This window comes from Gymnoscopelus microlampas (assembly GCF_963454915.1).
Source record: "Gymnoscopelus microlampas genome assembly, chromosome: 10".
Taxonomy (NCBI): domain Eukaryota; kingdom Metazoa; phylum Chordata; class Actinopteri; order Myctophiformes; family Myctophidae; genus Gymnoscopelus; species Gymnoscopelus microlampas.
The window spans coordinates 26874360-26889893 of NC_139947.1; the positions used below are offsets into that span (position 1 = coordinate 26874360).

The 15534-nt window shown below is 40.4% G+C and overlaps 1 protein-coding gene across 1 annotated transcript in view; it reads left to right on the top strand.

Annotated features, from left to right (window-relative positions):
- The window catches only part of LOC311054166 (voltage-dependent calcium channel subunit alpha-2/delta-3-like), a gene marked incomplete at both ends in the record, with an annotated part of 378193 nt that overhangs the window by 279548 nt on the left and 83111 nt on the right, over window positions 1–15534 (top strand).

Below are 15534 nucleotides of genomic sequence, written 5' to 3' on the forward strand. Positions count from 1 at the left end.
GAAGCCGATTCTACATGTCTCCTAAATCTCAAGCTCGTAGCGCGGCACTCGGTGCCGCGCTATGAGCTTGTAGATCTGCTATTTTTGAATAGCCCAAAGTGTAAAATAATGCTTTTTAGCTCAAATCTAGAAATGACACAGTTCCAGGTCTTAATGGGTTATGTAAAGCGTCTTGAGACGACTTGTTGTGATTCGGCACTGTAATAACATTGAATTTGATTGAAAATTGAATAAAAGAATGGGAACACATTAGGCTGCATCCTCCTATAATTCTACAAAGCTCTGTGAGGGGTGGTGAGGTGGTGAGCCCCAAAAACTCTTTTTTTCCCCGGTTCTCCTCAGTGGCTGGAGCAATTGATCTGAATTCACACACAGACATTCACCATTACCATGTGCAGGGAACGGCGAAGCCCGTTTTTCGATTCCCCCAACTGTCAGCTGTTTATTAGCATTTTTATGTAAAAGAATATTGCCATGGTTACGGCTGCCCAGCTGTGGGATGGCCCCACAAGCTATGGGATGGAATGTCTGGCTCCCGGGTTGCCAGATCATGTGCGCATATCCCCCCCATGGGTATGGACTAGTATAATTGCATAATTGATGTCGCCACAAAAGTCAAATAATAACAGATACTATTGTCCAGACTGATGTATTGGTCATCTCATGTCCATCCTCAGGGATACAGGTCCACCTACTGTATGTCTGGTGTGGTTTTGAGAAGTGTATTGTTCGAGATGGTCTTGGGCGAGAATATATGGTTAGGTGGATAGTTTGTGGATGTCGTTTTCTGTTGTTCTCCAGCATTCTGCACAGTGTTGATTTTGACAGCAAATTTTGATTTAGTTTTAGTCATAGTCTTTTGAATAAAGTTCCATTTAGTTTTAGTCATATTTTAGTCATCTGAAATGTTTTAGTTTTAGTCTAGTTTCGTCGACTAAATAATCATAAGATTATAGTCGACTAAATCTAGTTGAATCAGTCGACTAAAATGTATGTTGCCGGTGCCTTGATGGCGTCGTAATGGCTGATTTTACACTTGGTTGCATGCTGAAAATAGCCAATTGTGAGCTTGTAGATCTGCTATTTTCAGAGCGCAACACCCGAGCGCAACCAAACATAAAATGACTTGTCTTTTAGTTCTACTGGATCTCTTCTCCACTCGTCCCTCCCTAACATTTTAGTCTAGTTTCTATTTGTTGACGAAATTGTCAATATATTTAGTCTTAGTTTTAGTCATCATAGCTTAGTTTTTATTTGGTTTTCGTCAGTGAAAAAACAGTAGTCGACCAACATTTTTCGTCATAGTTTTAGTGGACGAAATCAACACTGATTCTGCACCACAAAGTGTTGATAGAGTACGCAGCTTTGATGGATCCGGAGATTTGTTTTAGGTACTGTTGGATTTCCAGATTAGTTTTAAAGTCTTATGAAGGTTGTGTTTGCTTTGTTGATCCAGGTCTGATTATCATTTAAAAACAGACAACATGTCATCATATCCAGTGGTGGAAAGTAACTAAATACATGTACTCAAGTACTGTACTTTTTTGGGGGGTATTTTCTACCATAGTATTGACAATTTTCAATACTTTCACTTCTATCCCACCACTTCTCAGAGGAAAATATTGTACTTTTACTCCACTACTGTTATATGAAAACTGTAGTTACTAGTTACTTTATAGATTTAGATTATTATTACAAAACACACTAACCACTTCAGCCGTATATATATATATATATATATATATATATATATATATATATATATATATATATATATATATATATATATATATATATATATATATATATATATATAAAATTGCAGATCTACAAGCTCACAATGCGTGGCGATGCGACACATTGTGAGCTTGTAGGTCGGCTATTTGAAAAATATTTTTGAATACATTTTGAATTCGTGAAATAGGACATTCTGCACAATGACTACTTTAACTTGTGGTACCTTAAGTTTATTGTGAATGCCGATACTTTAGTACTTTTACTCAAGTACATTTTGAATACGGGACCTCTACTACAGAGTATATTTACATTGCAGTATTGATACGTTTACTGTAAGTAATGTTTAAGTGCAATGTTTCGTGGGGGTCCCAAGGGGTCCGCGATGTTTCGCGGGGGTCCCTAGACTCCCAGGAGGTCCCCCATGTTTTTTTTATTTTTTTTATTTTGTATTTGTATCCCACCATTTTGTAACCCCAAAATAAGCAAGCCCTCACCAGAGCCCCGTGCGCGGCTAGGGGGCAGGGCGCCCTGCCCTCTAGTATATATATACATGTAAGAAACTTCACGCTCGGATGCTCCACCACAATAATGATATAAATGTAGCGCTGTGTGTGCTCTTATGTAAGGAGGATTTTCACTGTGGTGTGGGTGATGCCTCATCATCACCTCCAGTCTATATGAGTCAGGCAAGCCGCGGTGTCAGGCGCTATCTTAACGCAACCCAACGTAATCAGCACAGGGATTTAACCCATTAAGACCCGACGCCCATTCTAACACATGCCTTCTAAATCAGTAGTTCTCACACTCACAAGATTTTTCCGAAAACATAAAAAAATATCAGATCTCGCTGGGATGTCATTCACAGCATAAAAATGTAATAAAGGTTGTGTAAGTGATATATTTTAGGTTAAAACAAAACATTTTGTTTAGAGGTTAAAGTGCTATATAGGCCTTTTCTGAGGCTAATCTCTCTCCAGCTCTTTAATAAACAGAACATAGGCCTTAATTTTCAGGTGGGTTGCCAGTTTCCTTAATCATTTATCAGCTTCAATTTGATACTTTTCTAGTTCCAATTTTGTCATTTTTTCCTTAAAAAAAAAAAAAAAGCTAAAATGGCGTTTCAGATTAAACTTTTCATAGATTTCATATAGATGGCTTCATTTAATATTGTATATTCTGCTATTTTGTGAGCTTGTATATCTGCATTTTTTTTAATTGCCAACGCAAAAAAAATCTAAAAATGACACAGATATGCTTTCCAGGTTTTAACGGGTTAAAAAGCATGATCCTTCCTCTCCCCTCCGCCCCAGACTCCTTGCCCGGGGGGGCAAATGGAAAAGAACAGAGCGAGCGGAGATCGAACGAAGAAGAAGGAGAAGGAGAGAAGGAGGGGAGGGGAGGGCGAGAGAGAGCGTGTGGGAGCTGTAAGAATGATAGAGATCTGGATTTCACAGTATTTATGGCGTTGTCTTTGAGCAGGGTTATGATAATATGACGTCTCCCATTTCCTCCGCTCTCCCCCGAAAGGCGAGGAGATGGACTTTGACAGAGCCCTTACTCTCTCTCTCTCTCTCTCTCTCCTAAAGCCAGACACAGTATATATCCTCCTCAGACTGGCTGTCTTCTCCTCCGTCTTATCTTTGTTTTGTCAGGGTGGAGACCTCTTATGTCCAAAACGGTTCCTTTTTTTATTATTGTGTTGACATTTGACAACATTTTAACCCATTCAATCCGCGAACACATCTACAAATGTCTTCTAAATCAGGGGTCTTCAATGTTTTCAGGCCAAGGACCCCCTAGCTGAGAGAGATATGAAGCAGGGACCCCCGTATTGTATAAAATTGTGTTTCAGACTTTTGCTGCCCTTTTTTCCCTCTACACCTATAACTCTTTGCCAAAAATAGCTGATCTACAAGCTCACAACGCCTCGCGCTGCGAGGCGTTGTGAGCTTGTAGATCAGCTATTTTTGGCTAAAGTTCACATCAGAAAAGGGATGCTAGGGGTCAAGTGGTTAATGTAAAAAATATATCATATCACACAAAGATTTGGCGGACCCCCTGTAGTAACTCTGAGGACCCCCTAGGGGTCCCGGACTCCCTGTTGAAGACCCCTGTTCTAAATCCTAAGAGTTTTCTGAAAAAACCTATGTTGCTATAATATCAGTGGGGCTCAAACTTTTTTTTATGTCAAGGACGGCAAAAATGATATGTATTTGGCCACGGACCCCCATCTCAAAATATTTTGTTCCAGGGACCCCCAGAAACAAAGATTTGAGTTAAAATTTTCGCCAAAAAAAATAAATATATATATATATATATTCAAAGATTTTGACCCCCCCGGGGTCCTTGAGAGGGTTCCAGGGGGTCCCCAGCGAAAGGAGCATCAAAATCTGTTCAACCACTTTATCACATCGCCTATTTAAAATGACCCAAATCTATAAACCAAAACCTCACAGCAGTGTTGCCATGCGATGCGATGTGAGCTTGAAGATCTTATATTTTTTTCTTGACATGATTTTTAAGAACACACATCTTGTATGGGGGGATCCCCGGCACAAAATATTTGAAGAATGGGGGTTCAACAAGTTAATTTTGGGAGGTCATTGAACTCACTGTTCTATCCATTACTTTTCTGATTAATCAAAACAGAGTGCTAGTGTGGGCGGGATTCTTTCACGCTGTTTCACAAATTGCAGATTGGGACTTGGCCTAACACAACTTTATAGTCATGAGATTTCCTCTTTTTTTTTTTGCTTTAACCCATTAAAACCGGGAACGCATCTGTTTAACCACTTAAACCAGGGGTCTTCAACAGGGGGTCCGGGACCCCTAGGGGGTCCTCAGAGTTACTACAGGGGGTCCGCCAAATCTTTGTGTGATATGATTGTTTTTTTTTACATTGACCTAGCATCCCTTTTCTGAGGAGAACTTAAGCCAAAAATAGCCGATCTACAAGCTCACAACGCCTCGCGCTGCGAGGCGTTGTGAGCTTGTAGATCGGCTATTTTTGGCAAAGAGTTATAGGTGTAGAGGGAAAAAAGAGCAGCCAATGTTTATCTGAAACTCAATTGTATACAATATAGAGGGGGTCCCTGCTTCATATCTCTCTCAGCTAGGGGGTCCTTGGCCTAAAAACGTTGAAGACCCCTGACTTAAACCATTATTTTATACTTTGGCAATTCAAAAATAGCAGATATACAAGCTATACAAAATTTTGGGGGTCCTTGATATGAAAAAAGTTTGAGCACCACTGATATAGCAACATACGTTTTTCAGAAAACTGTTAAGATTTAGAAGACATTTGTGGAATCCCCACAAGCTCATAGCGCGGCACCGAGTGCCGCACTATGAGCTTGTAGATCTGCTATTTTTTGAAAAATCATGAAAAGTTGTGCAAATATTTGATCTGTTTTCTTTTTTTTTGCAGACATTTGTAACTCAAATCTTTGCTTCTGGGGGTTCCTGGAACTAAATATTTTGGATATGCTTTACAAAAAAATATATAATCCAAGATTTTGCCCGAATTTTCCGGATTGTTCAAAAGCAGCAGATCTACAAGCTCATAGCGCGGCACTCGGTGCCGCGCTATGAGCTTGTAGATCTGCTATTTTTGAATAGCCAAATAAATCAAAAAATGACAAAGATGCGTTCCCGGTCTTAAGGGGTTAAACCCTGAGAGAGAGAGAGTTCTACAGAGCGCTGTCCAAAGTGAAACTTGTGAAAATGTGATCATACACCTGTCATCTTGCTTAGCGCTGCACTCCGGAGATTCTCTGTTTTTTAAACCAAAGAGCCGACGACATCGAGATGAATTGCAATTGGCTTTATATCGAGTTCAAACGCAGTTCGTTCCACAAGTTGTAGAGTCTTGTCAGCGATCTTGTGCAAAATGTAATGATCAGGATATGTTTGCACGGCGTGGCTCTGCAGGAATCTAATCGTCTGGAAGAGTGTGTGTGTGTGTGTGTGTGTGTGTGTGTGTGTGTGTGTGTGTGTGTGTGTGTGTGTGTGTGTGTGTGTGTGTGTGTGTGTCTGCAGCTAATCTCACAAACCGCTGGACTGATCAGCGGCAAATACCTTGTGCATACTGCCAGCAGGCAGTGGTGGTAAAAGTACAAAAATGTTTTACTTTATAAGTAAAAGTATCAATACTTGTTAGCTCTCATGCATTGAAGGAGGCATGAGCTCGGCTCTGAGCTCTCGCTAGGTTGGCAGAGGGAGTGTAGTGCCCAGGATTACTTCGACAATTGGTACTGGGTGAAAAAAAATGGAGTTACAAAATTGTGGGATAAAAACATTTATTAAAAGAATAAAAAAGAAAGCTGGCTGGATTTGGCTGAAACCTTGCCTAAATTTAGAGTCATACATCATAGATCAATACTGAAGACATAAAAACTACGAATTGTAAATGCAGTTAACTCTTTTCCTGCCATTGACGAGATTTCTCGTTTTTCTCCGCATGGCTCAGCCAGCCGTTGACGAGATTGAACGAGATTTTTGAAAAAAAAAAAGTTTTTTTTTTTTTGCTTTTTAAATTTTTTGTTTATCACAAAGGAAGCAGGAGATAACGCGACGCGAAGATTTTCTGCTCCATTCACTTCAATGTTAAAAAATAAACGGAGACAAAATTAACATTATACCTATTTTTGCAATGTTTTTCTATGGCAGGGAAGGGGGTAGATTGTGTATATACTCTGGCAGTTAAAGAGTTAAACAAAAAAAAATACTGAATATGTTTTCCATTTTTTTGCTTGTTCAAAAGTTTGTTTCGATGACAGCTTTGCACACTCATGGCCGTCTCTCAGTCAGCTCCATGAGGTTAGACACCTGGGGTGGTTTTCCATTCAACAGTCTCCAAGGAGTCCTGGAGGTGTAGGTGTTGAGCACTCGTTGGCTGCTTTTCCTCCCCTACAGTATGCGGTCCAACTTTATCCCAAACCGTGTCGACTGGGTTTAGGTCGGGTGATCGTGGAGGCCAGCTAGATATGACGCAGCACTCATACTCACTCTCCTTTTTGGTCAAATAGCCCTTACACAGAGCCTGGAGGTGTGTGTGGGGCAGTGGTGGAAAAAAAAGTACTCACATTTTTACTTAAAGGAGGAGTTCACCTAAAAAAATGACTTATTTTATATCAATAGCACGCTCCATGAAGCCTTGAATTCATGGATTTATTTTTGTTTTTGTCGCATTCCTAAGCCAACAATTTGATGACCGTGTGTATTTCCGGTAGGAGACACAAAGAATCTACTTTGTGTCACCTACCGGATACATTAGTCTGTAGGAGACAGGAATCAAATTATTACCTTAGGAATGCAACAAAAACAAAAACAAATCCATGAATTCAAGGCTTCATGGGGTGTGCACTTATTCAGAATGTGGTGGTAGCCGTGTTTAACCCAGATTTCTTTGGCTATTCAAAAACAGCAGATATACAAGCTCATAGCGCGAGTGTCTTTGCTTCTGGGGGGGGGGTCCCTGGAACAAAACATTTTGAGATGGGGGTCCGCGGCCAAATACATATCAAAAAATGTTTTCTAAATCCTAAGAGTAGTCTATGTTGCTGTATCGGTGGTGCTCCAACTTTTCCATGTCAAGGACCCCCAAAATTATGTGTATTTGGCCGCGTACCCCCATCTCAAAATATCTTGTTCCAGGGACCCCCAGAAGCACAGATCGGAGTTAAAAATGTTTGCTTTAAAACATATATATATATATATATATATATATATATATATATATATATATATATATATATATATATATATATATAATATATATATATATATTCAAAGATTTGCACAAATGTAATAATAATAGCCAAAGACATCTTAAAATGACACAGATGCGTTGGATTAGGTTTGCCTTGAATTTTGAATAAATCACCAACAGTGTCATCATCACCCCTTCACCTCCATGCTTCATGGTAGGAACCACACATGCACAAACCATCCGCTGACCTTCTCTGCGTCTCACAAAGAACCAAAAAATGTTTTAGTACAAAGTACAGGTTTCCACTGTTCTCTGTACTGTCCATTCCTTGTGTTTCTTGGCCGAAGCTGTTCTCTTGTTCTTGTTCTTCCTCAGTAGTGCTTTTTTTGTTTTTGGGCAGCAATTCAACCATGAAGGCCTGATTCATCATGTTCAGTCTCCTCTGAACAGAACCGATGTTGAGAATGTAATCTAGATCTAGAGCATGTTATTTAGACAGATGCTAGGTTAACGCTTTGACTGCCAGAGTTAAACATTGAGACCTGAAGCCGATTCTACATGTCTCCTAAATCCCAACAGTTTTCTGAAAAACGTATGTTTCTATATCAGTGGTCCTCAATCTTTTTCATGTCAATGACCCCCAAAATTATATGTATTTGGCCACCGACCCCCATCAAAATATGTTGTTCCAGGGACCCCCAGATGCAAAGATTTTAGTTAAAAATGTTCGCTTTAGAAATATAAGATATAAGATTTGCACACATTTTCACGAATTTAAAAAAATAGCAGATCTACAAGCTCATAGCGCGGCACTCGGTGCCGCGCTATGAGCTTGTATATCTGCTATTTTTGAATAGCCTAAAGTGTAAAATAATGCTTTTTTAGCTCAAATCTAAAAATGACACAGTTCCAGGTGTTAATGGGTTAAAACATTGCCTATAGCTGCCCTTGCGAGCTGTTTCGAGCATTTTTACTAACCTTTGAAAAATCATAGAATATTATTCTTCACTACGATCCACCCGGCGATCGCCTCAAATGACGTACGGGGGTCTCGGAGAATCGGGGGGAAAAAAGCGTGCCGTCGCGATAATCCCATAATTCCATAGTTTAGTTGTGGGCCATTGAATTTGGCTTGTTTTTGCCAGAAAGCAGAGACATTTTTATTTCTATAAATCCTATAATACCAGAAACCAGCATCATTTCGATCGAAAAACCAGCATCATTTCGGAAATTTTCGGTCGAAAAGGATTGTTTCCGGGGGAAATACGTAGGAAGGAATTGAAGTACCGCCCCTATAGACACTCTCTGTGTTAGGTCGTGACAAGGCTTTTCTCTTCGCAGATGATGAGATGAGTAATACTGGGAACGAGGCTATTTCCAACCTCATCTTGGTCCTCAATAATGCTCGTTATAAGATGATGGCAGAAAGTTCCGTCTACTCTCATTGGTTACCTATGGACAGTTCAGAAGCCTGTCTGCCAGTGACGACATCGATGGGGATTCCAAGCTAACAGAGATTAAAGGAGACACACCATGAATTTAAAAAAAAGATTTGATATTTAATATCATATGGTGTATGTCCCTCAAACCATTTTCAAAAGGTTTGAGCCTAAATCAACACTCAGATATACTCATCCCAAGTCAATTCTCTCAGGCTTATAAATCACTTTCAGCTGCAATACCAAAACGTCCTGTTGGGCAGAGGGGTGCTACTGAGCAATTCTGTCTGTCAAAATACATGGGCAGAATGGTTCGTGATGTAAGCAACCATGCCATTCTGAGATGGCCTGTTCAGACACGCCCATTCTGAAAATCTCTGAAATCAGAATGAATGACTGAATGTTAAAAAGAAATTCATGGTGTATCTCCTTTAAACTTCCTTTTTTGTTTGTCTGCCTACTGATGATGTCATTGGTAGGCAGGTTTCTGAACAGTTCACAGCCCTCCTCTCACAGAGCGGAGGGCACAGAGCAAGTAGACCGACATTTTGCAGCTAATAATGAGCCTTTGATGTGAGGACCGATTACTCGGAAGGTAGGAAAATGGGTGAAGTGGTCCTTTGATAATATGCTAATTCAATCACGCAACGATGTTAATAGCTCTCCTGCTGACGGCCAATGGAGACGCGCCGTTCATGATATTATAGTTAGCAGCCAATACGGACAGAGAATGGCAGAAGAGAGGAAAGTACTGTACTTAAGTACAATTTTGAGGTATTTGTACTTTACTTGATTATTTCCAATTTCCAATACTTTTACTTCTACTCCACTACATCTCAGAGGCAAATATTCTACTTTTACTCTACTACATTTACTTGACAACTTTAGTTACTAGTTACTTTTCAGATATAAATTATGATATAATGAAACATACATTAACCACTTTAGCCCTATTTTATACCGAGGCTATTTGAAAATAGCCGATCTACAAGCTCACAACGTGTCGCATCGCGACGCGTTGTGAGCTTGTAGATCTGCTATTTTCAAATATTTAGTACTTTTACTTTCGGTACTTTAAGTACATTTTGATGCCAATACTTTTGTACTTTTACTCAAGTAAATTTTTAATTCTGGACTTTTACTAACAGATTATTTTTATATTGCAGTATTGGTACTTTTACTTAAGTAAAGAATTTGAGTACTTTTTCCACCACTGAGTGGTCGGGTGGAAACCTTGTATGTCCAAAAACGATATTTTTGTTATTATCATTTTAAAAACATTTTAAAATTGTGAAAACAGCTGATCTACAAGCTTGTAGATCTGATATTTTCACAACCTTTGTGCAACACTCTTGTATGATGAAGTAGGGCTTTTAAATGTACGAAAACAAATATGGAGATACAAGCTTTCTGCCCCGACAGCAACCATGATGATTTTCACGGTGACTGAATGCGTTGACTCGAGAGAGCAGTGCATTGTGGGTAGGTACGCCTGCCTGGCCTGGAGGGAGCTACAGTGTGCTGGAGCAGAAGGGCAGAGACAGTCTGTCGCACACACACACACAAACACACACATACACACACACACACACACACACTGATGTTTAATAACTACACTTATGAGGACATCATCATTTTAGGACGCCGATTTTATGAATGTTTTTTTTTGGTTTGTTGCCATTTTAACCCTGACCCTAAAACCGAAAACAGTTGACGGTGCGCTGCGCTGCAATGCATTATGAGCTTGTAGATCTGTTATTTTCTGTGCTCAACACCCGGTGCTCAAACCAAGTATAAACCAGGCATAACTCTACACCTAAACCTTAAACCTAACCTCTAAAAACCTGATCCTAATCATCATAGCCCCAACATGAATCATTTCCTAATTGTAAGCCGGTTTATTTCTCAAATTCTACTATACTTGTGGAGACATTATTTAGCCCCCACAAGTATACTAATCCAAGTTCACGCACGCACGCACGGCACGCACGCACGCACGCACGCGCACGCGCACACGCACACGCACACGCACACACACACACACACACACACACACACACACACACACACACACACACAACCACACACCTATATATCGTCTCTGTCGGGTGGAAATGTCCAAAACAGTTACAGTACTTTTCAGGATGCAAATATATTCAAAAACATCAAAAGTAGCAGATCTACAAGCTCAAAACATGTGCCGCGTTTCACGCTCGCAGATCTGCTACTTTTGATGTTTTTTTGTGACGTAGTAGGATCTTGTAGGGCATTAATTCACGAAAGATTGTAAAGGTTTTTGCCCAACGACATTGATATCAAAATGCTAATTCATTAGTGCAGCAGAATGTTGTCGGTTGACCGTGTTGGTTGGTTGACTCCAGCGGTTCTTGAGTCCCAGTTTGAGAGCGGTAGACCTTAACAACCCATTAAGACCGGGAACACATTGGTGTAACCGCTTAAACCATTATTTTACACTTTGGCTATTCAAAAATAGCAGATCTACAAGCTCATAGTGCGACACCGAGTGCCGAGCTATGAGCTCGTAGATCTGCTATTTTTGAATATGTATATATTTTAAAGGGAACGTTTTTAACTCAAATCTTTGCTTCTGGGCGGTCCCTGGAACAAAATATTTTGATATGGGGGTCCGCGGCCAAATACATATCATTTTGGGGGGTGCTTGACATGAAACAGTTGGAGAACCACTGATATAGCGACATACATTTTTCAGAAAACTGTTTGGATTTAGAAGACATTTCTAAACATTTTGTAGAATCCCCCAGAAGCAAAGATTTGAGTTACAAATGTTCGCTTTAAACAATATACTATATTCAAAGATTTGCACACCTTTTCACGATTTAAAAAAAAAAATAGCAGATCTACATGCACGTAGCGCGGCACTCGGTGCCGCGCTACGTGCTTGTAGATCTGCTATTTTTTTGAATTGCCAAATAAATCTAAAAATGACACTGGATGCGTTCCCGGTCTAAATGGGTTAATGAGTGACATGGTTCCATTAAGGCTCTTCATCGTCAGAGCATGTACGGTGGCCTGTGATGTACAGTAATGATGATTTTACCAGTCAGGAGGGGCTGTAATAATGATGATTAGGAATATAAGGATGCACATTCAGCAGAGCTGGGGCCAGTTCTCTCTGCACAGTGGTGGAAAGTAACTAAGTACAATGTTGGGATACTTTTACTTTACTGGAGTATCTTAAATTTTCAATACTTCCGCTTTAGTTACTAGTTACTTTGACCATTTTGATTATTACAAAACATACATTAGCCACTTCAGCCCTATATATATATATATATATATATAAAAGTCGATCTACAAGCTCACAAAGCTTGTCGATCTACTATTTTCAAAAGATTGTTATACATTTTGAACTTGTTAAATGGGACATTCTGCACAATGAGAACTTGTACTTTTCGTACTTTAAGTATATTTTGATGCCACTACTTTTGTACTTTTGAATACGGGACTTCTACTTGCAACAGAGTATATCTACATTGCGTGTATTGATACTTTTACTTAAGTAAAACATGTGAGTACTTTTTCCACCCCTGCCTCTGCATGCCCTTCACTCCACTGAGCTGTACGCACGCTGCTGCTGAACACGCTAACACGCTAACGTTACAGGACAGGCGGCCCATGACATCACATGGCCGTCCACCGCGGGCAATGCAGACGTCTCTGAGTCACAAGGGTTAGCACGTGTGTGTGTGTGCGCACGTGTGTGTGTGAGTGTGTGTGTGTGAATGCATATCCTTGCGGGGTTTTCTCACACAAAGGGTCACGTGCAGTGCAAGGAGCCGTGCTGTTGCAGTGTTCTGTTGACCCATTTGGTTCCATTTGTACACTCATTTGAGACACAACTGCCACCATTCGCTTCCTATAGCTCTGGTCCATAGCGTTAGAGTTAGAGTTCTCCTTAATGCTATGTTACTTTCGATCCGTTGCCCACACACCCACAGTAGCGTAGCCTCCCGTCTCTAGTCAAAAATGAAAAATACACTTTAGCTACTCACCAAAACAAAGACGGTTTTAAGATGTTGAAAGCTGTTAAGATGTTGAAATGAGTATTTAAATAAAAATAGATATTGATACTTATGGGGCACTTTTTTCTGGGTGAGTTCTGAAATGCGCTCTAAAATCCTGTCCGATTCCAGAGCCCTCTGGTTTGCACTGTGAATGTGACATCCGTTAATTCACGAACAGTCAGAATAGATACTCATTAGCCAATCAAATTTGATTATGGGGGGGGAGGGGATGCACCTGCCTGCAGACATTAAGAATAACTGAACATGCACACAGCAGAATAAGTGCAGTCAGAGCTGGAATCATTGGGTGAAATGATTGCCCGGATTATCTAATGCAGGATGAAGGAAGATATTTCTGCCGTTATGCAACAGGGGATTAAGCTTGGACAGGAGTACAGTGACACCGAAAAACCATAGACTTCACTGAATGCATGTGTGAATGGGCTAGTCCTTCTGGTTCCGCCACCGGTGGCTTGATCGCAGCGAAACTGTGCACACACACACTCCCTGGATGCCAATGGGCTCTATTCACAGCAGCCATATTATGAAGACATTCACAGGTGTTACCAATGATACCAATGAAGGCTCTGTTCCATTCTGGTCAAACAGAGTCAGGGTGCTGATGTTGTGCATGTTGGCTCACTGGAAACACTCTGTTACACCAGTGGGTCTTAAGTTGTGGTCCAGGGACCCTCATGGGCTTCCAAATGGCCCCTTACAGGTGTGTAACTCTGAGAGTGTACAACGGGTCCATTTATACGATACGATACGATACGATAATACTTTATTGTCAGTTCACACTGAAATTTGTCTTGCGACCCAGCAGCCATGTATGCAACAATAAACATTTCACACATTTGACATGACACAAGAAAAACAAAATACATACATAAAGACATACAAAGACAAGAGCAATGTCCACCTCTCAGCCTACCCTTGGCCTATAAATCCTGATTGAGCCTCAGTGTCGTCTGATGGACAAAGGACCTCTTCAGTTTGACCTTATTGTATGTAGGAACACCGTATCTCCTTCCTGAAGGCAGCAACCTATATTCTCCATACAAAGCATGGCTAGTGTTTGAAGTGATATTCCTTGCCAACCTTATCATACTATCATTATACGTAGTTGTATAGAGCCTCTGAAGTGGCTGTCCAACAATCTTTGAACAAATGTTCAGTTGCTGCAGCAGTTGTGACTTTAAGGCTACAGACAGACATCCATACCAGGTGGTACTACAGTACTGAAGAACACTCATTATAACAGAAGTGAAAAACAAAAGAAGAATCTGTCTACTAGCACCAAAAGATCTCAAACGGCGAAGGAAATAGACTCTTTGCTTTGTCTTCTTACCCACTGATTCAATCTGTTCTTTCCATGACAGAAGGTGGTCAATTACTACTCCTAGGTATATATACGAACATACCTGGTTGATCTGTTCACTATGAATAGTTATGGGGGATCTGTGTATCTCTAGTGGGGCACCAAAAACAATCTCCTCTGTCTTTTTTGTGTTAATGATAAGAGCGTTGTTATCGCTCCACTCCACCACCTTATTTACTCGTTTACTTGTGTTGGTGCAGTCCAGGATCACTGGAACTATCCAAAAGGGAAATCAAAACTGTATCGTCAGAGTACTTTAGAATGTATTGGTCTGTTTTGTCAGTGCGACATTCAGACAGACATTCCTCAGTACGACAGCTGTCAGTATAAAGGGTGAAAAGTACAGCTGAGCTTACGCAACCCTGGGGAGCACCAACATTAGTAGTTAATGCTGCGGAGAGGGTTTTGTTCACTTTCACCCTCTGTACTCTGTTAGTAAGGAAGGAAGCATACCAGTGAATTAAGTATGGATTCAGTTGCAACTGCACCATCTTTGACACCAGAATATCAGACTGTATTGTATTGAAAGCTGAAGAGAAGTCTAAGAACAGTACCCTTGCATAATTCTTATTAGACTTATCTAGGTGTTTTGTAATGAAGTGGACCAGTGTGACAACCGCATCCTCTGTACCGCAACCTTTCTTATAAGCAAACTGACAGGGGTCAAATTTGTCTTTAGTTATACTTACAAGATGTTGCAACAGTATTCTTTCCAGTGATTTCATGATCACTGAAGTGAGAGCTATGGGTCTATAATCCTTATGTTCTTTTGGACATTGGATTTTGGGTAGTGGTTTTATGTGTGAGGTTTTCCAACACAGAGGAATTGTGTGTCTACAGAGGTTTGAAAAATTGGTTGCCACACAGGAGCCAACTCAGATGCAAAGTTTTTGAGGAGAAAAGCACTGCACTCGTCCGGCCCATTAGCTTTCCTTGTGTTAGTACACCGAAACACTTTTCTGACATCCTCTTCAGTGATGACAATTCTGTCTGAGGGGGCAGGTGTTACAGCCTTGAGTATTTCAGTGCACTTAGAGGAATCGCCTAATGATTCGAATCTGGCAAAGAAAGTATTTAGGTCATTAGAAAAGCCAAGTTCATTATCTGTCACAATAGGTTTGGTTGGGGATGACATTCCTGTCATGGATTTCATAGTATCCCACGCCTTTTTGTGATTTTTTGGCTTTAAACGCATCCTCTAGATGCTGTCTATGTGTCAAT